Source organism: Haemaphysalis longicornis, unplaced genomic scaffold, assembly GCF_048455015.1.
Source record: "Haemaphysalis longicornis isolate Haplotype H1 unplaced genomic scaffold, Haemaphysalis longicornis Haplotype H1 scaffold_3, whole genome shotgun sequence".
NCBI lineage: Eukaryota > Metazoa > Arthropoda > Arachnida > Ixodida > Ixodidae > Haemaphysalis > Haemaphysalis longicornis.
The window spans coordinates 128,594,794-128,621,395 of record NW_027526335.1 but is presented as its reverse complement, the minus strand read 5'-3'; the positions used below and the strand labels follow the sequence as shown (position 1 = coordinate 128,621,395).

General features: G+C 47.2%; 1 protein-coding gene and 1 non-coding gene across 2 annotated transcripts in view; one reads left to right on the top strand and one right to left on the bottom strand.

Moving 5' to 3' along the window:
* LOC144175429 (uncharacterized) overlaps positions 1 to 26,602 on the top strand; it is a 109,514-nt gene that overhangs the window by 27,397 nt on the left and 55,515 nt on the right. The gene's annotated exons all lie outside the window — the stretch shown is intronic.
* Trnaa-ugc (transfer RNA alanine (anticodon UGC)) lies at positions 914 to 985 on the bottom strand. Its single transcript has one exon. It is a non-coding gene; the product is annotated as a tRNA-Ala (tRNA).

The window sequence follows — 26,602 nt, the reverse complement described above, 5'->3', positions numbered from 1 at the left end:
CTGTTCTAATCCCGCTCTTGTGGCACTTACTTCAACTTCCCATTATCCTCGATTTATTCACCTCTACGAGGCGAGTGCCATTACGTGACGGGAATGTCTCATCATCCTTCGTGCGTGTAACGGCCGCCACTCCACCCACGCGCGACATGAGGGAAAACCGTTGCCACGCTCCCGACACGATTGTTATTTTCACCTGGAACATAGGGTTTCCGCCCACACAGGTAACAACCCACTTCGAAAGGAATAAAGGGTACGTGTCTGCAGTACTGTCTGTGTATTCCGCTTAGAGAGGACGACAACGAGTTCACGCTCTCTGGGAAACGACTCGTAGTTACTTTCTCGAGCGACCCGGCTTGTTTATGCACAAGTGTGTCATTTTTATAGACAGTGCAAGACAGGTCGTGTACCCATTCAATTGAGGTGCATTTAGGTAAGGACTGCGCAAGGCCTTCAGGTTGCCGCCTTAAACATATTCGTACTCTTCGTTCGACACGTAATGCCCTTGAAGCCCCCCCCCCCCCACACACACACACACGCACGCACACACACACACGCACTCACACACTCACACGCACGCACTCACACGCGCGCGTGCGCGCGCACACACACGCTCACGTTGCTGGACGACTTCGCTGACTGCAGCCAAATTCCAAGTCACCACTTTAGGAACTCGCTTCTCGGCAGAGCCAGGTTAGTGAACAACGCGCGCCCCAAAAACAGCGAAGAAATTCATTAGCGGAATTCCCCTCAAAGATAACTCAAATCGTTCCACGTGCATCTGCAAAGCTAACCGGGGATTAAAATATGGGAATGGCGTTTAAGCGCCGCTTGCGACGAGTCGAAGCTGTAAAGGTGACCACCATGGCATTTCGACTGAACAGCTGACGAAAGAATACCGCATAAAAAAAGCAACTGGAGGAGCCGGGGTTCGAACCCGGGACTTCTCGCATGCAAAGCGAGGGCTCTACCACTGAGCTACACCCCCGCGCCGTTTCTAAAATGAAATCAAATCACAACACAAATGCGTAACGGCTTCCGTTCAGTAATTGCTGTTCCGTGCTGTTCATATTTCGTTAATCCATTTGTACACTTTATTAACTATTTTATTCACGTTACTCTTAAAATGTATTTGCCGTCGTAGGTGTGCAATAGGATCCTCATGGAGGCTAGTTGCTTTGCCATTTCTTTCTTGGGGAAGGCGTAACAAAAAAGCATGACGCGTGCAAAAATAACCTAAATGTGTTTTTCATCCAGATTATGAAACCGTATTTTTTTTTGCCGTCGACTTTGTTACGTATCTTGGTGTTCAGTCGAGACATGACCAGACTATTATCAGCGCTACTACTTGTGGAGTTACTGAGTGGTGAACTCGATGAAAAAATAGCCTAAAGTTCTAAAACGCCCCAAGATACCCATAACGCGTGAAAATGTTTCGTTTATATTCAAGTAAAAAACAAATTATGCAGCATTCTCTTACCATGCAAAACGCGGAAAAAGAGGTTGTGAACATTCCTGTATAACCGCCGGAGATTTAAACGTCGCCCCAACGGCATTTGGTTTGAACAGTTAAGTAAAGCTGCCATCTTTCTAGGAAAAAAATAGGAATAAAGCACAGCAGTTAACAAATAAAGGAAGAGCCAGGATTCGAACGCGCGACTTTTCGCATGAAAAGCGAGCCGTCTACCACTGAGCTACACACCCTTATTTTTCATTTATTGTTTGGGGGAATACGCTCAAGCATGATAGTAAGAGGACACTACATAGTTAAGCAAACAAAATAATACACTTAAGTTAAGAAAAGCACAAATACGTCAAAATTCAGGCAAACACATACAACCGTTAAAAAGTGAGAACCAGTCAGGAGGCTAGTCCAAAGAATTATACACACAATGTACAAACACATCAGTTTCCCGGAAATATGATTTTGTTGCTCTTTATGGCCCAGCATTTCTATCACAGTAACGACATCGCCACAGACAGTACAAACCAATCAAAACAAGCATGTCTTAGGGTGGCTCACCAGGATAGCCGAATGGCCAAAATCGGATTGAGAAAAGCGTGATATGCATATTTTGTCTAAGTGTTCGTTGCGAAACATGCCAGAAAAAGGCAGCATCTCTGCAAACTACAAAAACAGTGATCAATTATCTCTTGTCGACAAGAGAAGCGGCAGTCTGTCGACCAAGCTATAAACAGACCCCGTTCTTTCATCCAAGTTTTAAAGGGAGCGTACCAGTGTGTAATTTAAAGAAAATTGCTTCAGCACCTGGTGGAGCACACATTTTACAAAGTCTATTGATGACACCCTGGTATGGACACCGGAGGGACGGAACACAATATAAAGGCATGGGGAAAAGCGCAGAAACCAGGCCATCGAAAATAGCCTCGCGCGATGCATTAAATATGTACGCAAGGCTATACGCAAGGCTAAACCGAGCCTGTAAGAAGCAATACGTGTCAACACCTTCTTTGAGAAACACCCGCGAACTTCGGACTGCTTCCAGCCACCAATGACACAACAGTATCATGGAGAAAATGTGCAAGGCGTGTTTGCAGTGCAGCTTTCAAAAACGGATGTTGAACGTCCCGAAGGTAGAATAAGCCACAAAGAAGCTGCCAAACAAAAGAATGCACAATCCAAAGTCCCTCTCGCACAACCGGAAGAAAAAGATTTACGCGACGCAATGGCTCACTACGGGAACGTTAAGTAAAGGCTGCGAAAATCTGCAAAAAAGCAGGTATCCTGAGGCGAGATTAATGTAACACCTGTAGGACATAAAGAAGTCGGGTCACAATAAACGTGTTACACGCTCGAGCACGAGAAAAGATGGACAGCTGCCACCGCCTGCAGGACAACTTCACCGCCTGCTCTGACCAATGCGAGTCATTATAGCGAAACTGTGAGAGGGGAACTCCTAAATACGTCAGGCCATTATTCCAATTGATTTCCGCGAAGCGATGGAGTGTCGTTACCTAAAATTTTATTGCCTTACCTTGACAATGCAAACACCAAAAAACAAAACATTACACTGATAAAACAGCTGGCCCACAATTGGGTAGCAGAAAAATGGCTAGTTCATGCTTTGTAATGTTTCCATCACAGGCAGCCTACCATTCTGGAGGTTCAGGCTGAGCCCACCATACAGCCATATTCAACTGAATGGACTCATCAAAATATTATTTGGAGCTTTTGTTAGCAACGTCACGATGCCGTATGGCCGCACGGGACTTCCAATACTACGCAGGGGCAGAACCATGATGAGGGTGTACGGCACACCGCCTTCACCCTCGATGTGTAAGAACCGGATCCCCTGTCTTTCTAGAGGAAAATCTTCCTGTAATGTACGTTGAAGCACGTCGCAGAAGAAGACCCCATCCCAGCACTCTGAAATCCCGGATTTTTTGAACAGACTGAGCCATCGCCCCTGAACTGTTACGAATAGAAACATAATCACATTGAAAACGTACTGAAGCGCTTCCGTGAAGCTTTTTGCTATTATATAGTTGCCATTGTATCAAAATCAATTGGTAGAATCGCTTAGGTTTTTTGTAGCCGGATCCATGGGATTGTTTTGTCGCGATAGCTACCACCTTTGCTGCGCAATAAGCAATTTACGGAGGCTCACTCTTCTTCTGTGTCTCGTTTTTTTTTCTTTTTTTGCGGAACTTGTGGAAGAAAAGAAAAAAAAATGGGTTTAAAAAAAAGACGCTGCTGTTCATCTAGACTGGTCTGCCGTATAGCAAACTGTGCCAAAAATACTATACCGCGTGGAAAACTTTTCCAGTGTATTCAGCTAGAAATCACTTTATACCAGAATGGCAAAGTTACGGGGTCAGTTAATCATGTCAAAATATGCCAAGATCACCTCTCCTCGAGTTCAAACTTCATGTGTGGGTGAGTATGTTGACGTTGCTGTGGACGAGAATCGGTGAATCAGACCTGGTTCTCTGACCCAACATTCCGTTCCCTAATGGATATACGCCAGTCACTTTCTATGCGTACCCAAAGTCCATCTGCTGGTTCGCTCTGGAACCTACCTCTATACTTTTGAACTACTAAGGAACTTCGCTGTCCGGACTCAGTGTCCTAGGCGTAAAATCGTGGGTTTTAATACGGGCGGCCTCAGTTCAAGCCCCACCAAAGATATGTTTTTTACCGCGACCTGTGATATTTTGAGTGCACAATGAACTATTACCTCAATTCTACGGATTGTTTTCGTTAATAAAGGTGGCTTCGTGTCTTTCTTCTTGGTCGGTTCAGGGGGGGGGGGGGGGCGAACCCGCCACGGTGGCTCAGTGGCTAAGGCATTGCATTGCTGAGCACGAGGTCGTAGGTTCGATTCCCGGCCGCGGCGGCCGCTTTTCTGGTGGAGGCGAAAAGCAAAAACGCCCGTGTGTACGAGATTTCGGCGCACGTTAAAGATCCCCAGGTGGTCAAAATTGATCCGGAGCCCTCCACTACGGCGCGCCTCATCGCCTGCGTTGCGTCGGCCCGTTAAACCCTACAATCAATCAATTAGGAGGGGGCGAACGTACCAACAAGTTTATTTAGCGTTTTTCATCGCACCGAAAGGGACATGCAACTATCTCGGAATGAAATATCGCGCCTTGGTAAGCTGATGCCCACTGGTGAATCCCCCTAGGTGTGAATTGGGTGCTCGTGTGGGTACGTCACAGGTAAATTGGAAGTGGTGAATTATGCTTGAACCTCGGACGGCATCTGTCCGATTCCCTTGAATGGGTAGGTGAGGATTGGTTGTAATATTCAGGTCAAGTGCCAAGTTGTTATTGGTAAGCCGACCGTGACATGTCATCAGGTGGCTGTCAATCCGCGTGAGTGGGTACGTTGTTAGGTCTATATTTAGCGTTAACCGTTGCAGGATCCGAACGTTGATCCCAACCACGTGTCGGGGTGGTCTTAACCGGACACGTGGTTGGGCTCAATGTCAAACTGATTGCACTTCAACGTGCCGCTATAGGTTGGCGATGCTAGATCGAAAAGCGTTACGTCAAGGCGAGCGTTGGGACGTCGCATAATTAAGTGCGGCCTAGCCGCAGCATAGGCGTATACTCCCATCGCAGCCACAATGATGCGCCCTACCAGATAGGGTCATCAGGCTGTCCCATATTCCCGTTCGTCGCCAATGGGGACGTTATCATGGCACATAGACGCGTTCACTGCCAATGGGAATTTCTATTACGGAAACGTGCAGCCGATGGGAATTTTCAAAAAGGTTCTTCAACGGAATCTGCGGACGCCTCTTCTTTGCGCCAAGTGAGTTGTGAATTGCGTTAGCGGTGCTTCGGAATCAGAGATAGCCCTCGCACATCTTTTTCGTACTTCATTACCAGGTTTTAAACCCAACATCCTCGCCCTCTTTCTTGCTTACCACATACAAAAGAATAGCAGTTTTCTGACAGCAGTACACTGTGCCTACAGCGAAACATTTTGTGTAACGAAGCACAGCCTCTTCTGAATGACGGAGTCTCCCCCACACACACGGCGTGGCCCCACTTGCCTTGTGTACAACCACCACGCCCTGGCGAGTTCTTCGGCGTTTTCAGGAACGGCAAGGAGTCGTAAATCACTGCCACCAAGGCAGCCGACACCGATGTGCCAACGCTATGGTCCCCTCGGCACGTCTGGAAAAGGGCGCGTTGCCATTTATTCTCTCGAAGAGGGTGAGGTGGCAGCCGGCGCGGACCGTGGGGGATACGAAACATATGGCTTGTCATCAAGGGTCCTTTGTTTACGGCGAGGGGAGCAACTCAATTATAGTTTAATGCTGAAGCACTCGTCACCTTCCTGATTTCGGGCGCCACCGTCACCAGGGGCCGAGCTTCGTCTGCAGGCGATCCGCCTAACCTTGCATTACTTGCTGGGGTTTTTCTGCAGTTTTTGCGCATTTTTCGTTTTCCAGATTGTTATTGTCTTTTACTGCATCCCTTTTTTTTTCCCTGGACTCACCAAGGAACTCACGGAGTTCCTTGGTGAGTCCAAAGCTCCATTGACAAAACATGAAACAAGTGCGAGATGGAGCGCATATTATCAAAGTGGTGCGAAAGTCAAATACTAGAAACTTTAAACTAATTATTATTGTTATCTTAAATAAAATGTCAGTGACTGGCTTGCCCGTGAGTTGGGAGGAGAGACTCCAGCAAATATCTTCCTCCTTAAGCACCATTGCTACGGTACGTGGCCTTCGCCATGCCTGGATAATTACAGGCTAGAGAATTCAAGCCACCTGATAATTTACGTGTGAATAAAAAGCCTCTCCCCAGTACCGGAAGCTTTTCGCCCTCTTTGCTTGCGCTAACAAATGGAACTTTTCAATTATAGGCGTGAGGGCCTTGACGACACGAAAACAGTATCAAAAAAGATATTGCATTAGGCTATGCAACGTTAATGACTACTGTTAGCGTCAGAATTCGTTATTTTCCCTCTTTTACAGCATGAGCTCATTATCAAAGCTCACTCGCGTTTTACCTGACTGGGAAGCAGCAAACCCCACCGTCACTGTCCACGTTTTCTTCGCCCACCTGTAAAAGGCGAAGAGCTAAACGGGCCTTCATTATTGTCGTCATGGTCTCTCTATGTGGCCAAGAAAAATAGAGCTTGATTGACACACAGAGCGAGTGAGACAGTGGACGTGTTAGCTGAATGCAGATTGCGCCTAATAAATCCGAGTGATTTAGATACTTTGCTAGTTATTGTATCGATATGATGGTTCCAGGATAGATTAGACGTTATGTGGACCCCCAACTGAATTTATTGAAGTTATAGTAGTTTTAATCACCGAAGCAACGCCTGGGCTATGAGAAGCACCGTAGTAGAGGACTGCATTAATTTAATGTCCTTTCCTTCCAATGCTATATTCGGGTATTCATTCTTGCCCACTGCGGCAGTCTGTGTTTCTCATAGTACTTCGGAACGACGAGCTTTAGAAAAGGGCTTTTACCAATGATCCCCGGCATACCAAGGCTTCTCGCATGCAGGGAATTCATGCAGATATTGTATCGTCGCTTTTACTGCCAGCGCTAATCACATTTCCTAGCACAAATTTTGCAATACACAATGACATTCTTTCTAGCAGGTGTACCAATGTTTTTTGCATTGCGGCAGGCCGCCACAAGCTCTGGGCCGCGGCTTACGTTGATTCATGCGTGCAGGCAGCAGCGATGCTGACCCGTGGCACCGCGTGGATTCGTGGTAGGTCAGTGTAGAGAACGTTAGGCTTGGCTTTCCGGCATATGTGCAGTTTCAGATTAGGGGAACCGAGCACTGAGCGTCCCGAAAAAGTTCAGGGAATTCAAACGCAACATGCTTGCGCGCGACGAGGTCTAGATGAGCGTGTTCCCAAATAGCTCGAAGCCTCCTTGGGTTTCCCGAATGTTGGGAACTGCAGGCTTATCATAGAGACCGGTATTTGATCGCCGCTTACAATATGATTACGAATGACAATCCGTAACGCAGTCTTTCACCGCACTATCACCCCTTTTCTCGCACATGGAACTTTATTGTCGCGGTGAGTGGCAATTTCGCAATCGCCGACAAGACGCCTGCGGGGCCTGAGTTCTTTCTACCGCGCAGGCAACGCCATCATTCGGCCCTTCGCCACATCGCGTGCTCCCCCGGGTGCTGGCGCCGGGTCGCTCACCGGCCTCTGCGGCCTATAGGCGTAGAGAAGTGTCGGTTAAGCATCTCGACACAAATTTGGTCACCGCTTTGAAAATCCCCCCGGATTACATTCCGTAGCACAATTTTTCACCGCACTATCCTGCCCCCTTTTGCATTTTTACCTTATTTTTCGCGATTGATATCATTTTGCGCAGCAACTACGAGCAGTAGCTGCCCCGGTCTTCGCACGTTCGAGCCGCTTCGTGGAGCGTACGAGCATGCACGTCGTCGTTTACGGAGTGCATCCGCGTGCAGAAAATGCTTCGTGTTTTCCAGCTAATTTTTTTTTCTTGCTAGCGACGCGTACAACCGATATACTTGACGAAGCTCATGGCTAACAGTGTTGACTGGGAAAGCTAACAAGACGCTTGGCGATCCCAGAGTGTTGCGTTCGCCTACATTTTCTCAACACCCTATAATATCCCATCCCGGACATGGCGCACCACCGTATTTGTTTAAAGGGACACTGAAGTGAATTTGTCAAGCTCCCGTTTTTGCTTGCACTGTGTAGACTGGCTCAAATTAGCACACTTTTCATCGTTTTTACGATTGACAAATCGGTAATTATTTTACAAAGCGCGAAAGAAGAAAAACTACCATGCGCGGTTTGCGGCAGCCGCACCAACTAAAGCTGTGACGTTAGGAGGAGCGGGCACCGTGATTGGACGATGCCCAAGGTGAGCAACCAAACAAGTTTCGGTTTCGGTTTCGGTTCTGTAAAACACAACCGGTGGCGTTGTTGGATGGGCATTCTCAATGACTCAGTAATCATCGTACCGCGCTTCTGCCATGTTGTCAGCTGTAAAACTGCATAAAGATAAGCCTCCTAGGACGGCTTGGAATCGTAGCATTCACTAGCCGAAACCTACGCAGTGCATGAACGCCCTCCGCGTACCCGTAGACGCCCAAATGTCATGCGCTTTTCCCCCATAATTGGAGCTTGCCGCCCTCATGCCTGTATCGTAAAAAGCGTGTTCGCACCAGGCCAAGGGTCTGTTCATTCTGGCCTGTGCCCACTGCCTGCAAGCAGTCGGTGCTTATGGCAACAGCACGCCAACGAGAACTCGCTAGCGCGCCATGCATGTGCCAGCCTGCGCGCGTTTTGTGAACTAGTTCGTGTAGCCATGAACGTTGCGGCCCAAAAAAAGGTGAACTCAATATAGAAAACATCGGCGGAAAACAAAAAAGTTAACTTACAAAAAAAAAAAGCACGTACCCGCGGGGATTCGAACTTGTGACTTGCAAAACATTTGCGGTGACATACCCAGCTCCCCAGACTACTGAGCCACGAAGCGGGACTGGAAAGTCTTGCTAATATAGGGTATATATTGTACAACCGGTTTACACTTTTATTTAGTTTTGGCATTTCAAGCAGCTTAGGTGACTATTTGTTGTACTGCGATCGTGCAGTAAGCGTCGCCTGAGTTTCCACAGTAGCTCACGTCTAGCAATTGCATTTCGTAGACGGAAAAGCGTTCGCAGATGCGTAGTCGTGCTGCTCACCGCTGTGCTTGTTCGCCCAGCGCAAAAAAGTGCTTCCCGCGCCTATAGTTTTACGCTGTACGGTAAAAATATCAGTTGATTTTATTTGCTTAGTACCTATATTGACTTCGCTGACTCTTCTCCCGCCTTCAAGAGGCCTTATATTTTCCTACTGGCGTACCAGTCAGCGAAGCGTCGCATGTGCGCTTGTGCAGCACTTGTGTGAAGCGAACTTGACTTGCAGCTAGATACAGTGTACAAACAAACCAAGTAAAGAAAGGAACATTCTTCCATTCACAAACGTGTCCTGGCTTCGTTTCAACTAAGCGAACGAATTGCGACCAAGAAATTTTTTTTTAACCTCCTTGATTGCGACGACCTGCCGGCGGCCGGCGGACGAAACGCTGGGCCGACTGACTCTGTCGGCCGGGGAGCCGTGCAGTAGCGCAGCCGTGGCGCAGCCAATTGCCAGCCCATCCCCTCCTGACGTCACACGAAAACGCCACAGAAAATGGGCGAGCGTAAAGAGAGGAGGACAGCATTTTCGAATTAGTTTTTCTACTAAATAAAATCGCGTAAACGCGCCTAGAGTGGTCGAAACATGGCCTGGGGACTCCGGACTACAATTTGCGCAAGTAATCCCGCAATGTTTACATATCACTTCAGTGTCCCTTTAAGGAAGCCACTTCCCGTAATAAGCACACGGTGCATGACGACTAGGCTGCCCCGGACCACCCGTGAAGGCACTGAAATAGCAGCGGGCACTCAGGTAAAAATCTCTGCTATCTATGAGTCATTATAGGGAATCTTTTCAATACGCAGTAGCTTTACGGCTAAGAATCCACGCAGGGGCAACTCAAGACAAATAGATTGATAAAGTTAGCATTGCACACCTGCTTAGTTAGGAACTTGCCCAGAAAACTTGAATATAGCGAAGCGGAGGTGCACGTTACTGCTCATCTTCCGAATAGTACGGTACTTCCGGTCGATGCCTCTCGGCTTCTCGCTCTTCCGGCGGTGCAGTTGTGAGCAGTGGGCGGGACGTAGGGTCAACTTCATCGACAAACACTGTGGTCCCAAAAATAAAAATTCTGAAAAGCGTCTTACAATCATAAACTGACCAGTACATTATTGTAACAAATCAATTTTTACCGAGTTTTAGAAGGGCTTCAGTTGGCCTTGAAGAACACGTATCCAAAATTAAAAGAGAAAATGATGAACCAGATTCTGCTGAGGGAACCAACACTACTTGTTAAACAGTTTCGCGAGTGTGATGCTCACATTTACATAAATGATAAACTCAATTAGTGCAACCCTAATAACTAAGACTGCAAACACGACGTAGCATTTTCCTAAGCAGTCCCTTTAACTGGCAAAGGGCGATACGCATAACGAGCATCTCCTGATTTATAAACGAGTCGGCACATCACGTCTGCTTGTAAATATGAGTCGTCTTTGGACGAACTCATGCGTGAACGATTTGGAAAGGATCATGTGGTTCAATTTCTCTCCGAGTAAACATGAGAATCTGGAGAAATGGGGAAAAGAAGGCTGCGAATGAAGGTACTAGAACTGCACAAAGCTCCCGTAACTGAGCACAAATAACGAAGAAATAAATGAAATATTACCCGTCAAGACCGATATTCATTTTGCTTCGGTTGAGCTGGCAGTAATTACGGTTCTCCATGAGTACACACTAAGCTTACTTTGCACAGAGTGAACCAGAGACACGGCGAACCAGAGAGAAAATGAAAGAGAATTCAGCGAGAGCAGTGACTATCACAGAAAAGACCCCCCGCTGACAGGCTACGTGAAACTCGCGCGCAAGTAATGGTTCATGGGAGTGTCGGTTCTTTGACTATCTCCAGCAACCCAGTGCGGCCCAGGGGAGGGCCCGTTTAATATGCCAGACCATAAAAGACGTCTTTCAAAGAATCTATTTCGGGCTGTTGGGATTTGCCTCACTACTTGCCTATCCAGCCGCCTATCGCAAGAGGACCCCTGGGGATGTAGTCGCGAATTTGACGCCACCATTTTGCGCTATTTACGACGGCAGCCTGCCGTTCGACAAAAGAGCTGAAAAGACTTGTAAATTGAATATCCTCGAAGAGGTACCTGTATTTTTGGCAGCTAAATCATAACATGATAATCTTGGAAACTTTTAGAATGTTCACTAAGGTAGAGACACGAAAGTCGTATATTAAAATGGATAAAACTATGGTGCTTCGCGTTCGTTTTGTCATGATCACGGGTAGTTGCGCAGTACCAATATTTGCATTCGTCTCTTCTATTCGCATTCGTCCTTCCCAGGTCCTACCTCCCCTTCTGACTCACCCGTCCTCTTTTTCCATCGCCTATCTTCACCCTGAACTTATGTTCTCTCCTTGATTCCATCACTTCCCCACTGCCCATTTTCTTGGCTCTGCTTCCTCGACATCCGTTCTCCCACATTTGCAAGCTGAATCATAACATGATAATCTTGGAAACTTTTAGAACGTTCACTAAAGTAGAGACACGAAAGTCGTATAATAAAAGGGATAGAACTACGATGCTTCGCATTCCTTTTATCATGATCATGGGTAGTTGCGCAGTACCACTATTTGCATTCGTCTCTTCTATTCGCATTTGTCCTTGCCGCACCCTGCCTCCCCTCCTGACTCACCCGCCCTCTTTTTCCATCACCTATCTCCACCCTGTACTTATGTTTTCTCCTTGATGTACGAGGGTGTGTGGTGTATCAGGAAATATTTCATAGCGCCTTCCGTGAGTCACTAAACACAAAAATTGGGGGGTCAGGGGGCTCGAGCACCATCTCTAGAAGTGGAGTCAAAACTGACTTCCGTGAAGTAGATTGGCGTACCATTCTGTTTAAGCCAATGAATGCACCTGTTCAATGCTTTTGTGCGTTGTTGCCTGCTGACCAAGTTGTGAGCAGGGTGCATCTGGTGAGGAATACGTTCAATTACTAGATGTGGGAAGGAAGACCAGGGAGGAGGCGCGGGAGGGATTGGGGGAAGACTGTCTGTTGGGTAGTTTAAGAGGGTGAGAATTGTCCGACCTTAACCCGAGAGCTTTAAGCGTTCAAGCTGGGCCTGGAGGTGAAACGCGATCCGTTCCTCGAGGGTATTATGAATGCCAAGGGCTAAGACGCCTTGCGTGGCGGCATAATGAGGTATCCCCAGTGCCAAACGGCAACGTTACTAGAATAAGCTCAGTTTCGGAGCTCCGCATCCCCGCCAGCGGAGGAGGGTGGGCCAAACGGCGGTCGCGAGAACTAGCGGCGCTGCAGTCAAGTCTTGCGCTACTCCCGGCGCGTCGTCTGCTTCGGCGGCGGGCGGCCGCTGCAGCCGACCGCGGCGGGCCCCCGCGCAGACGTACCGCGGCAGCTTGGCTCTAGTACTGCTATTGCTAAACTTAAACATCTATCGTCTTTCCAGTCGACTAGCTTAAACGCCTTCGTCCTTCTAGTCGACGTTACCGCATCACATTTGTGCACTGTTTAAGTGGATGAAAGTGGATGAAAGTGGATGAGGACTTGTATGCACTGACCTGCAAGTGCAGCTCATTGGCTAGCTAAGAATCGACTGTCGGCCTATATTTTAACTGTCTACAGCGTTTAACTTCATTGATTGTGGGGTTTAACGCGCCGACGCAACGCAGGTGATGAGGCGCGCCGTAGTGGAGGGCTCCGGATTAATTTTGACCACCTGGGGACCTTTAACGTGCACCGAAATCTCGTACACACGGGCGTTTTTGCTTTTCACCTCCATCAGAAAAGCGGCCGCCGCGGCCTGCGTTTAGCTTCATGTACGGTAGTTTCTAATTCAATTACCCTTTTCAGCGTAGTTTTTATAACTACTGCGCCGTCTTACCTCGACCAAAAACGACCCAACGAGTTTGTGAAAGCAGTGCCTTTATAAGTGCTTTTATCTCCACGCGGCAATAGGACAGTGTTTCTGAATCTCGTCGGTGCAAGGTGCCGTTAACCAGCTTCCGATGTAGAGTTCCTATGCTCAACTTTTATATTCTGCCAGGTTGGTCCCACCTCATCTCGCCTTTGTGCACTCTGTAGTGCATACGAGCATTAAATCACCAAAGATGAAAGTTCGGTTTACAGTTCTTACGCTCAGTTCATCTGTGACAAACGCACTCGAATTTTGTGAGTTCACATTAAAGCTTGAATCCGCAATTTAAAGGTGCTTATGGTACTCCTGAATTCACAAGGATCTTTTACCGCCTTTCTGGTGTCTTGAACTTAACAAATCCGTTCAGCTGGTCATACAAGACACCTCTTCGAAAGGCGAATCAGTCTTAATTGAGGACTTTTTTTTTTTTTTGAAAAAGGCTGAATTGGGCATAACATGACACAAGGATGCACAAGAAAAACCAGTGTTTGAGGGCCTCAAGAACACTGTATTTGCAGGACTCCTTATATGTATGCACGGTGTCAGCACCTTTTGATGTGTTTGTGGCGACGGGAAGCTGCCGAAATGGCTCACGGTCAAGACGACTCAATGCCACATCGAAAATTTTTTGGTTGAGTAAAAATGGCGGCTAAAACAACAGATTACTGCCTCCCAAAGCAGCTGTTTACAAAATTACATATGTGCCGTACGCGATTACATATGAGCGAATACGCATTCAGCCGTTCACGGTGTAAGGCATATTTGCTCGAAACGTTCCAGAAGAGAGGCACACGGAGGAAGCAACAAACGGCACACAAATTATATTCACCCGAGGGTTTACACAATTTCAAAAGAAAAAAGTCACACACGACAAAAGAGTAACCAAATAAAAAAAAACTGCCTAATTTATCACAACGTAGGCTATGAGGCGACTTATACAAAGCGCACGCACTTAAAAACCGCAAAAAATACGACGGCATACTAGCTAGCCAGCTTCCTTTAATTCTGGTTCTTATCTGTCGTTTGCAGATTTTACGAAATAATAGACTGTCTGCAGTGTTCATACACCGTTGTGCGTGCAAATTTTTCCGGTTGATTTCAGTCGGAATGGGCTGAACCTGATTCTTGAATACACGTTGCCAATCTTCTTCGACAAAACTTAAATGTGATTGTCGAATGCATCGCAGTTCAACAGATGAGCCTCCAACTCAGCAAGTAATATTTGTTCAAACAATACTGTCAACACCTCCACTATTAGCGCTAACTATTTGCATATAACGGCTGCATTAAACGTGTAGAACATTACCCCTTGATTAAACCTGTAAACACTAAACCCTTTTTCCACGACGTGGCGCAATTTCAAGAAGTATTTCGATGGTGCCACGAGACCACCGTTTGTTTTCGCAGAAACGACTTCTGGAAGCTCAGTGGACATCAGTGTAGTGCAGTATTCATTGGGGGATGTGCCTGCATATACTTTTCGTGCCCCAAATACTGCTGTAGCACTACTGCACAGACAACAAGCGAAAGGCTTGTGTTGAAGTCGACCCGCTGGGTGTTATAGTTATCATCATTAAGTACCTGCAACAGCGATGATCTTCTTAACGAGGCGAAAGCTGATGACGTTTCAACGAGGTTTTCATCACCTGAGGGGCAGAGATCAGTCACAATATCGCGAGAGGAGTTTCTAGTATCTGATGATGCAACTTCTGTTCTAATAAAAAGACGCTTGTAGGCAGCTGTAAATTGACAGGCAGTAGGGCTGTTGTTTTAGCCGCCATTTCGTTTTGCTCTTTTGCTCGTATGCACTAAAGTTTAGCAACAGCAGTATTAGAAAGCGGCCGCGGTACGTCTGCGCGGCGGCCCGCCGCGGTCGGCTGCAGCGGCCTCCCGCCGCCGAAGCAGACGACGCGCCGGGAGTAGCGCAAGACTTGACTGCAGCGCCGCTAGTTCTCGCGACCGCCACGCGGCCCGCCTCTCCGGCGGAGCTTTCAAACTGAGTTTATTCCAGTAACGTTGCCAAACGGTACACGGCACGGAAGGCTCCTTCAAGACGGTTTGTCTGGGCAAGTGAGAGGCGGAGGTAGGGCACAGTGTGCAGGACGCGAGATGTCGCGAAAGAGTACACAATGCGGAGAATGTGAGGCTCTTTGAGGCCTTGTGTGCGGTTAGAAACGTGCTTGAGAAGGTCAGAGTCCTGAGAGATCTGGGAGTGGAGTATTTGTAGTTGAGAAACAGCAGATCCATTGCGTGTGAGGGTGAAGCCTAAATTATTAGTGAATCCACTTGTGGTATGGAAGCTTCGCCAATCGACAGCTGTATTAACGAGCGATCCGGGTCAGGGCCTCGTCGGTTAGACACCCCTAAAAGGCCAGATTTAGATGCTGATATGTTTATTCCGATGGAAGATGCGACATCAGTACGACACCCTTACTGGGAGTGCCAATCGCTAGACCTACCACCACACCTGCGTTCCCGCATCGCTTCCTGGGAGGACTGGTTGAACCCGGGTCCTGGGGTAGATGTGAAATCGCCGCAAGAACTTCTGACGGCCCACTGCCTTCGTGGGAGTTCTACGGACCAGCCGTCTCCTTATGAAGAGACTGTGGCACGACGGCCTGGACTAGGGCTGTTTAAAGAGTAAAGTTTTTCTCTCTCTCTCTCTCTCTCTCTCTCTCTCTCTCTCTTTGATTCCATCACTCCCCCCTGCCCATTTTCTTGGTTCTGCTTCCTCAACCTCCGTTATCCCACATTTGCTAACTCCCCTTCCTACTCGCGTCCTTCTACTTTACCTCAGCCTCAGAGACCGACTGCAAATTAGGCGTTCAGGTAGCCCGAGAAAGATTATCGCAAAAGGATTGACATTCGGACAAGTTAGTGCTGGTTAAACATCTTTGAATATTAAGGGACAAGAAGAGAGTGGAGTGGGTCAGGGAACAAGCGCGTTTTAAGGATATATTAATAGAAATTAATAAGAAATGGGTGTGGGCAGGACATGTAATGCAAAGGCAAGATAACTGTTGGTCATTAAGCATGACAGAGTGAATCCCCGGAGATGGAAAGCGTGGCAAGCGGCGGCAGAAAGTTAGGTGGGCAGATGAAATCCCGAAGTTTGCGGGGATGAACTGGTTCGAGTTAGCACAAGACCGGGAAACTGGAGATTTATGGGAGAGGTCTTTGCCCTGCAGAGGGTTTAGACAGGCTGATGATGATGATGAACGGCAGCGTAACTACAGACATGGATGAAAGAATGCGAATGGACCACGCTGTCTCCATCTTTCCCTCGTGTTTATCGACAGGGTTGCATGACACTCTTGTGGAAGCAGAATAGAATTGTTGTGTATTTGACTAAATCCACCCAGAGTGAGCTAAGTGAGATCTTATATTTGGGGTAAGCAGTGTATATTTTGCCAATGCATAGATAATGTTTGCTGTGTGTCAGACAGTCAGAAACAAATAAAACGCCCAAAGAAAAATGTGAACCAGAACGCACAAATTTCGCGGTGTGTCTTTTATTTTTTCCTACAAGTGCAATTATACGCACGGGTGAGTGAGAACAATGTGATATGATAATAAAACATTCTGAGCATACCAACACTGTTCTAATATTAAATATTTATGAACCAAAACAAAAACAAAAACTTCGAGTTCGAGGGGTTGTGTGTTTCGCGTTAATGCTACACTTGCGCTATGATGCGCGGTGCAGTGGAGATTACAGAATGATTTAAGAGACCGCAGTTCTTTAGCGTGCGCTGAAATCATCTGAAATCTCGATGCGCCTGTGTTTTCGTTTTCGCGTCGACCATATAAACGTCGGCATGGCTGGGGGCTAACCCGCGTCTTTGGGCTCAGCAGCATAGCTCCTATGCCACTGAGCCACCGCGGCGCGTAACGTCCACGAACTATAGGGCTCGATTTAGTGCATTCCAACTTTCGTTTCTTATGCTTTCCTGTTCGCGTTTCTTATGTTTGTGAGTATATGTCGCTCCTCCCATGGGCGAAAGCATGTCTACGACAACCTCAGTTCGGAATTGAGGGCATCGAAAAGGGGGAATGGTTCTGTACGAGGAATTGTTCGGTCCGTTGCAGGGAGAAGACGGTAATTAGATTCGCAAAGTTTGCTTTTTCTCGCAGCCCACACATCCCGCCGCGCGGAAGACAGCCCTGCACACACACTGATAAAACTTTCGCCCCAAGGAATGCCGTAATAGCGGACGCGCCGAACTCGCCACTACCTCCCTATCGGAAAATTAGGGCTTATTTAATTAACGCTCATGCTAACCTCCCGGAAACGCGGATAGACTGGCCGCCAAGCAGACGCTACTCCTACACGGGGTCTGGGCAGTTTTGCTCTTCTGGACGCTGCCACGTTCCTTCCCGGTTCCTTTCATTACTGTGTCAGGAGCGGTTGTTTTCCTAGACAATACCTCGCACAGCGCATAGAAGAAGAGCTCTGAGTTATCGTCGGTAACCTTGTATCTGGATTTACGATAACGGAGTCCTCTACGAGCACTTGAAATGCGCCGTGTGCTTTTCGAAAAACGTGCATTAAGAGTGGGCTTCTAGAAACGTAGCCTTACGCTATTGCCACCTGACGAATAATAGGTGCCGTAATAAAATGTTTATAGAAGCAGTGGCTAAACCTTGAACGCTGAACGACGGGTAACTGTTAACTTCATCAGATCAGACCTCACAAGGGCTTTCCCCCTGCGTCAACTTAGAACGCTGGAAGTGTTCCCTTGAGTACTCGGGTCTGCCTAGTTGCCCTGAATTCAGAAGCGTTATGGCTTTCCCTTGTGACAGTTATGCCAATCTTTCTTACTGTGCATCGTGTTATTGTCTATTTTTTGTTTTTGCTTTCTTTGTCCTCTGGCTCTTTTCCTTGTATCTGTGCATCGACCTGGCTGGAGTATTTGCCTACCGGTACATAAACTGGCGGTGGGTCCGACGTAGGAGTACTTTCCATCACGAGCCAGGGGACGAATTACGCAGACAGGCAACACGCTGGCAGCATTCTGGGCTAAAGCTTTCCTAGATTTTCCAGAATGAGCATTTTCCTTTTCCAGGCTGAACCTTTTCTTTCCACGCGCTATCGCGTGCCTACTGACGCATGCGTGAAGCACGCCTTTAGTAAATCAGAATCGTGGAGGCGGCGTGGCGTAGTGGCAGTGTTTCCATCCTATAATTTAACTTCCATTGACATTTGAACATACCAGAGTTTAATTTGAACCACAAATACCTTACTTTGTCTAGAGGAATCTCATTGTAAACTTGACTGGGATCACGAATTTTTCGCGAGGATTTACTGTTTGCGTTGCTGGCCAACTTTGGTACCATCAGCTGCGAGCGGCCGGAAACGGCGCCGTGTTTTTCGGCGCATAACGCTTGAAATGCATCCACAATAAACAAAAGCTTTCCGTTCGCCTCCTATTAGCCAACCATTTTGCCATGATGGAAACTTAAAGGTGGAAAACTGTGTTCGCGACTCCCACGGGATGATGCTATCTCACGGAAGACGTTAGAAGTAACGCATAATTTGTTGGACAGTAGAAAAGCAAATTAGATTGCCTGCGAGGCCCTTATTGGCTCTGAAACGTTAGAATGGAGCCCCTTTGCACATGCGGTCAGCATGAAAACTTGCATCGGTGTCGTAGGCTACACTGCAATGGAGCTCGTTGGTTGTGATGCTTGTGATTCGAAAAGATATCCTGCTTTAGGTCAGATGCATTATGAGATCCTCAAGCCTCAAAGCACGATCGAACTCACATGGGCTAGATTTTGTAGAAATAGGCCACAGTGCTTAATATTGTAGTAGTGTTAAATTACGGCTGCAAAAAAAACAAGATCTATACGGTTGATATACAAAATCTTTCAAATAAATGACGAGGTTAGAAGTGAGAAAGGACATCAAAGCGCGAATGCTTGCGGAATTAAGAAATACAGTTAGGCGTCAGGCCTTGTTGATTGCGCGGTATCTCAACATAAATGAGGTTCAAATTCCGTCATACTCTCAAAAGTAGTGAAAATAAGGTTTTTAATCTTTTTACAAAATTACCGTAGAAAGCGAGATCATTTCAGCTCTAACAATTTTTGGTCTGAAAAGTTCCGCCTGAGGATAGAGCCGTTCGCTTCTCGTCATGGTTTCAGTAACAGACGAAGTGTCCCGTATGGATGCTTATTGGGAAGGTAATGGTCCCCACTGCCGAGTTTTTCACATTATTTGTTCGGTTATTGCTGAAGAATAGTTACAGAAAAAGAAGCATTTAACCATTGGAAATCGCAAGGGCATTGGTTGGTGTGAACTCCTTATTCCTGTCTTAAATTCTTTGGTTATTGCGAATATTTTCCAACTACAATAGAATGCTGGTGGGTTTTTCCGATATTGCAGGGTCATTAAGACCAAATACAAGTTCGTTTCATCGGAACGGCTGTTTTTAACGCGAAAGTGCTTTATGCGGGAATACGCCAAGATCTCACTGACGTCATATCCGTCACAGAAATGACAATGTCAGAATAAGTTTCATTGACGCGGTTGGCTAGGATTCAAGCCCCCACACTCTCTGGCTGAGACGGGATATACGGAGCGCTCTGCCAACTATGGTATGAACGAACGCGTAAATAGGTGTACGAACGCGCCTTATATCCTTTCGTATGATCTCCTTCATTCAGTTCGTGCTGCCGTCTAGGGGAGGCGAAGCGAAGTAGTGCATCACGGCACTAATGAGCGCCGACGTTGGCGCCTCGATGCCAGCGCCTACGTCTAGGGCGACGCGCGTGAATTGAGGCACTCTAGCAGCGTAAGCTGTGGCGCCGCCTACTACTTCCTGTGCGATGCCCCCGTGTAAGAAAACCGTTGCCTTAAGTGCCACTGTAAGGGAACAACGCCGACTGGAGAATGTCGCGCTCGTGACTGCTTTGGTACAACGAAAGACACGCCAGCGGGAAGCGGAAAGCGTTCACGCATTCACGGTCCAAGCTACGAACTCTACCTCTCGCGTTCCACAAGCTAAGCTCGTCGCAAGGCAACCGTCTGCCATAGACGCCACGGAGCAGGACCGAAGTGATCGCACCTTTGCCGAAGCGACCCGCCAACACGACGACGCTAGCCAAAGCACAGCCTCAAGTCATGCTCCTTTCGCTGCAGCGGATCGCGTGTTCACCAAATGATTTGCTGACAACCCGTTTTGTTTGTTTTGGATGGTTTGCAAGCGCCTGTGGTTGCGGTCGGATTGACGCATTGCTCCGGCACGTGAAATCCAGTGCATAACGTTAATGCGCCGAACGGTGCCATACCGACGAAATACAAACAGCGATGTGCAAGTTCATATCAATGCACAATAACCATTCAACTGCTCCTGTTAAGGCGCATTTCGCTTTCGTGTTTTACCGATTCGCATGAAAGAGCGATCAACCACATATTTTTAACACGATTTACCACTGAGATTTCGCTGACGTCTGATATCCGTCACGGAAGTGACGCCAGTACAACGAAGCAAGCGGCTTGTAAAGGGTGCACCCCTGCACACAGGGTCCTCTAGCGGGGAAGCAGCCCTTAGTACTAAAGAGTACGTTATACTTCGGGTTCTTCGTTTTCAGGTTTTCTATTTCAGCACGAAAGAGTTTTATGCAGCGATACCCCAAGATTTCACTGATGTCATATCCGTCACAGAAATGATACCAGTACACCTTTGCCGAAGCAACCCGCCAGCAGGACATCGCTCGCCAAGTACACCCACAAGACAGCCGCCGACCCGCAAATCATGCTCAGCTGGAGATTTCGCTGCACATTTCACTTTCGTGTTTTACCGATTACTGTGACAGAGGAATCAACCGCAGGTTTTTTTTTCTGATAACTGTACCGCTTTTATCGCCAACCTCAAACCCGTAATCGCGAACTTAAAGAGAACATATTCAGCAGTGGCGACTCCCTAGCCACTTTCCGGTAATCCTATGCCGCTTTCCGGTAATTCTTTGGTAATTTGCATGGATGTATGCAAAGTATTTCGAATTGTTTGGATACTGCCAATGAACAATTTTAGACGAATTTGTATTTGCGCTAAATTAGTGACATGGTTCTCAGATGTGCACATTTCCAGTTCAGCGTTATTGTCATGGTTCCACACAGAAAAAACGCAGAATGTGGGAAAGTAGAAAGAACATTTATTACAAAATCACTCTATACTACAAAGCAGTGTTTAGGGCTATCGCTACGTTCTCCGTGTCACTCAGAGTCTGTAATATTACACTCGGCATTCATTCGTCTTTACGAATCCAGCTTTACACTTCCCTCTTAGGTTCATCTTTGCAATTACACCTGAGTTGTGATTCCCACCCCAAGTTATCTTTTTTATGCAGCACTAAGAAGTTTTAGGCCGATTGCAATCTGTCTTTTAGACAAACTTTCAATGGGATCTACAATTTTCTGCATGAAAAAAGGCACTCGGAAAAATTCAAAGATGTAAACTTCGCAATTTACGTAGTACACAAGCAGGCACAAAATCAGGGCACGCCGAAGATTCCCTGGGGTCATCTGAATAACTTGTTCCCTGCTACCGTAAATGTAGGTGTATATGTGAGGGGCCGTCACTTGGATTTCTCCACCTTGAAGAGCCATGTACAGAAAAGTTCAGAAAAAGAAATGGACGTGGGCAGGGCATGTAATGCGAAGGCGAGATAACCGCTGGTCATTAAGGGTAACAGAGTGGATCCCTAGAGAAGGCAAGCGTTGGAGGGGGCGGCAGAAAGTTAGATGGGCAGATGAGATCAAGAAGTTTGCGGGGATAAATTGGTCACAGTTGGCACAGGACCGAGATAATTGGAGAATCATGGGAGAGGCCTTTGCCCTGCAGTGGGCGTAGATAGGCTGGTGATGATGATGCTGATGATGATCATGATAAGCGCGGTCGATCAGGCAAATACGCCAGCCAGGCCGATGCACAGATACAAGGAAAAGAGGAGAGGACAAAGAAAGCAAAAACAAAAAAGAAGAAACATCCCCCTCGCGAGGGGCACGATCAAATGCAGAGCATTTCTGCGGGGGGGCGCGCCTGCAAGTCGTATGGATTACGTATTGGTTGTTGTTGTTGTAATTGTTGTCTTCCAGCGTAGACATTGTCGATGAAGTCGATGGTGGAACGTGCCGTGAACCCCCTGCCGCGGCTATGACGCAACGTGGAGCGGCTATGACGCAACACAAACCAACACAATCCACTTTAATCCAATCCAATCCAAATCCAAGCCAATCCAAGCCAATCCAATCGAATCCAATCCAATGCCCCTCGCGAGAGAGTGTTATAGCGCCGAAATCGCCACCACGCGAACGCGTGATGCTGACGTCACGATCACGCCACAGATGTTAGCGACCGCAGCGCGCGCGAACGACATATGTGGTTTAAGCGCGAACCGACCGCGGCGAGAGAGCTCGATGCGAGCGCCCCACCTGTTCTTGCGCGCGATCCTAACGCGGCGAGAGAGGGTGTTGCGCACGTCCCCACCAGTTGTGCGCCCGAACCAAACGCGGCGAGAGAGGGCTTTGCGAGCGGAGAGAAGGTGAGGAGGACGCGGGGGAGAGGGCGCACCTCTGGCCGACGGTTGAATGAGTCAAGGATATAAGGCACGTCCGTAACCTTCCGTTCTCTGTCGGCTTTGTGGCTCAGTTGGTAGAGTACCGTGCACCTTGCGTTCCGCCCGCAGAGTCGTAGGATCGAAACCTGGCGCCGGCAAGTATTTATATAGTGTAGGGGGAGCGATGCGGACGCGGACTACGGACGCCAACGCGGGTGACATCGTGAGTTACTAAAATGCTCTGCATTTAAAATTGCAGAGTTGTACCCGGATGCTTAGCTGGAAGCTTAGTTGCAAGCTTAGCTGTACTACTGTAGGAGCTCTCAGATATGAACACAGATATGATATGGTTCACTGAAGTTAGAAGAACAGGAGAAGGCTTCATACTAGCGAGCACACTCTGTGTGTCCGAGGACCTGAAGGAAGGAAAGAGCACAGAGTAGGTTTCCTAATCCACAGAGAAATATCAGGGAACGTGGAAGAATTCTTCAGCTTTAACGAAACAATAGGAGTCATTGTGGTCAAGCTAAACAAGCGATACAGGTTAAAGATAGCACGAGCATAAGCGAGAACATCTCAATAGCATCATGATGCCGTAGAACGCTTTCTAAGAGGACGTCGAATCAGGAATGAAGAAAGAAACAACACAGTTCACAGATGTGATGGGAGACTTTAACGGAAAAGTAGGCAAGAAGCAAATGGGAAAAAGGTGAGTGGGAAACTGTAATAGAAAATCGCAACAGTCGTGGATCCCACCGACTGTTCCTCTATCGACAGTCGAGTGTATATTTAGTATACACTGGAGGGATTCGCAGAGGGAAGTAACCTAAGGTTAATGAACGCATTCTACTGCAAACAAAAAACCAGGAAACGGACATGGCAGAGTCCGGACGGTTCAACAAAAAATGATGATGTTTGGAGTTTAATGACGCAAGGCCGACTAAGGGCAAAGAGCGCCAACGAAATTGACCTAATTTGTAGTAACAATCCACAAACTGCACAAGACCTACAGGGGTAAGGCGAGATTCTGAGCAGCGATCATACGATGGTTCGACGCAAAGTAAGGCTGAACCTGGAAAGAGAAAGTAGGAAACTCGTAAAAAGTAAGAAACCGAGCATTAAGTCGGTCAGAGACAGGACGCAAGAATATGAAATAACCCTCCAAATCAAATTCACTCTTCTAAACGAGAAGAAAGAGGATAGTGTAGAGAGGCTAAACGACAACCTAACAACGGCAATAACAGAATGCGGTGCAGCTGTAGGAAAAGCAACATATAGAAAACCAACTAGAAAACTAACTCAGAACACGCCGGAAGTAATTGCGGCACGTGAGAACGTAAGATTGTCGAGTAAAGCGAATCAGACTGAACTAGCAGAGCATTCAATAACAGACGTAATACTAATGCCATTCATGCGTACAAAATGGCAGTGATTGAGGAAATGCTGTAAACAGGAGAGAGCCAAGAGACACTAAGAGGAAGCTACATATCGGGAAAGACAGGATGTACGCATTCCCAGACGAACAAGGTGACATAAGCCACAGCATGGACAAGATAATAAAAGTATCAGAACCATTCTACACCAGGCTATGCGCCCAACGACGCAAAACCAGAGCAACTATTGAGTATACCTAGCTCCTGAAGTCCCACTGCTAACCAAAGACGAGGCTGAAAAGGCTCTCAAGGGAATGAAAACAGGGAAAGTTGCAGGTGATGATGGCATAACCATAGAGCTTCTAAAGGAGGGAGGAGATGATGTACTGCAAAAGCTTGCTGCGCTATTCTCGAATTACTTAAAGAAATTAAAAGTGTCCATAGCCCGGAAGTACACAAACAGAATTCTGATTCACAAAAAGAGAGATAACAAAGACCTTAAGAATTACAGGCCCATCATACTACTCGCAGTTATATACAAGCTGTTTACCAAAGTATAGTCAACCGCAAAAGTGACCGCCTCTATTCCCAACTTCCCACAGAGCAGGCCTGGTTTAGGAAAGAGCACTCAACAATAGATCACATTGATGTTGTGCATCATGTAATAGAAAAACCCACGCAGTACACCAAACCACTTCCCATGGCATTTAGAGACTGGGAAAAAGCGTTTCATTCAGTACACACCGCAGAAGTGCTGAACGAAGTATAAGACCAGAGGACAGAGGAAGCCTACATAACACTTCTAGAAGTTTCATGCAGGTTTCCTATAAATAACACTTACCAGATTTATGGCACAATTCAACGGGTCTGTTCAACTGTTGGTTGCTTTGTGCAGTCATAAAAACAACACTTTTTTCCCCTTTTGTAGATATAGGTAGAGCACGTTGTCGTTTGAAATAGTTTTCACCGATGTAAAAACGTACCTTTGCTTTATTTACGCAATTGCGGGCCTAAAACGTTGCTTCGCCTGCCTATTTTTGGCACCTAGAGCGCGCTTTTTAACGCCTAAAACTCCGGCTTCTAGGGATGGCAAGCGGAATACCCCGCCGTATACAAAGTAAAAGTACGAATATTTTACCAATGCATTCTCGCTCGTTTTCTGCAATGAGTTCATGTTTCTAGGACTGCCCGCTCTCCATATTTGAGGGCTAATGTACGCCCACATAACAGACACGAAATTTTTGCGGCATGGAACAGTTCCAAAAGGTAGGTAATTCTGTACGTAGACTGGCTCATTACGACCTGTCAAAAGAAAACCCCCGAAAACTTCGCGGCTAAGCAATGAATTCTGCAGTAAGACCCAAATAGAACGTATCCAGCATACAGTTCTAAAGCTTGAAGTCGTTACTCTTCTCTTTTACTAGGAATGTTGCTTAAGAACCGCGGTCGGATCAATGGGATGGCTGCCGCCAGCTTCAGCTTAATGGCTTTGCTCCTCATTAGTCGAAGTCCGCAATTCAGGGCTCTGCGGGCTGCCTAATAGGGAGCGGCGAAGTTCGAAGGGTCACATCTTTATTTTCCTGTATGCGTAATATGAATGACGGGATTCTGCGATACAGGCGTGGGTTCGTTTGGTGCGCTTTTGCGTGTAAATATACTACCACCGGAACGCTCATTTCCATCTCATGTCGATTCTTGAATGGGGTGGTCGACCTAATGATTTTCTGTATTCACGGTTTTGGCTGTCGGAACGAAATTAAAAAAAAACATATTTCACACTTTGAAAATCGAAACTGTGACGTGTTTTACTACCGGCTGGGCAAGAAAAAAAATCATGAAGTTTCCCATCAGTCTCCTTCGAGAAGTGAAATTTCCACCTTTTTTGTGCAGTTCCGCCATCTACGATAGAAAAAAAAAACAGTGGTTGATTCCTCTGTAATAAGAACCAGTAAAACACGAAAGTGAAATGTGCAGCGAAATCTGGAGCCGAGTATAATTTGCGGGTCGGCGGCCGTCTTGTGGGTGGGCTTGGCGAGAGACGTCCTGCTGGCGGGTCGCTCCGGCAAAGGTGTACTGGATTCATTTCCGTGACGGATATTACGCCAGTAAAATCATGGCTATCGCTGCATAAAACACTTTCGTGTTAAAATATAAAACCCGAATTGGTACTGAAAGTTTCTTCCCCTCAAGAAGACCCTGTGTGCAGCGGTGCAAGCTTTACAGGCCGCTTGCTTCGTTGAACAGGCGGCTCATTTCCGGGATGGTTATGACGTCAGCGAAATTTTCGTGTATCTGGGAATAAAACAGTGTTAAAACACGGTTGTAAAAAAATAGGATAACGCAAAAAGCATAGCGTATCATCTGCGCCGTTTTAATCGAAGAACCACATTTAAGACAGAGCATTGGCGGAACGGGGGAAGTACTCCGACGGGTTTACCAGTTGTGCCGCTGGTGTGCCAGTCAGAGTACTTCCCCGGCTTAGGTAGCTGTTGAGCAGACAAGGGCGGGCGACGTCGTTGGCATATCCCAGCACTCGGAGCTACCGTCCGCCCATAACGAGGCATTCGATCTTTTTGGACGCCGCTACCATGCGGCACCGT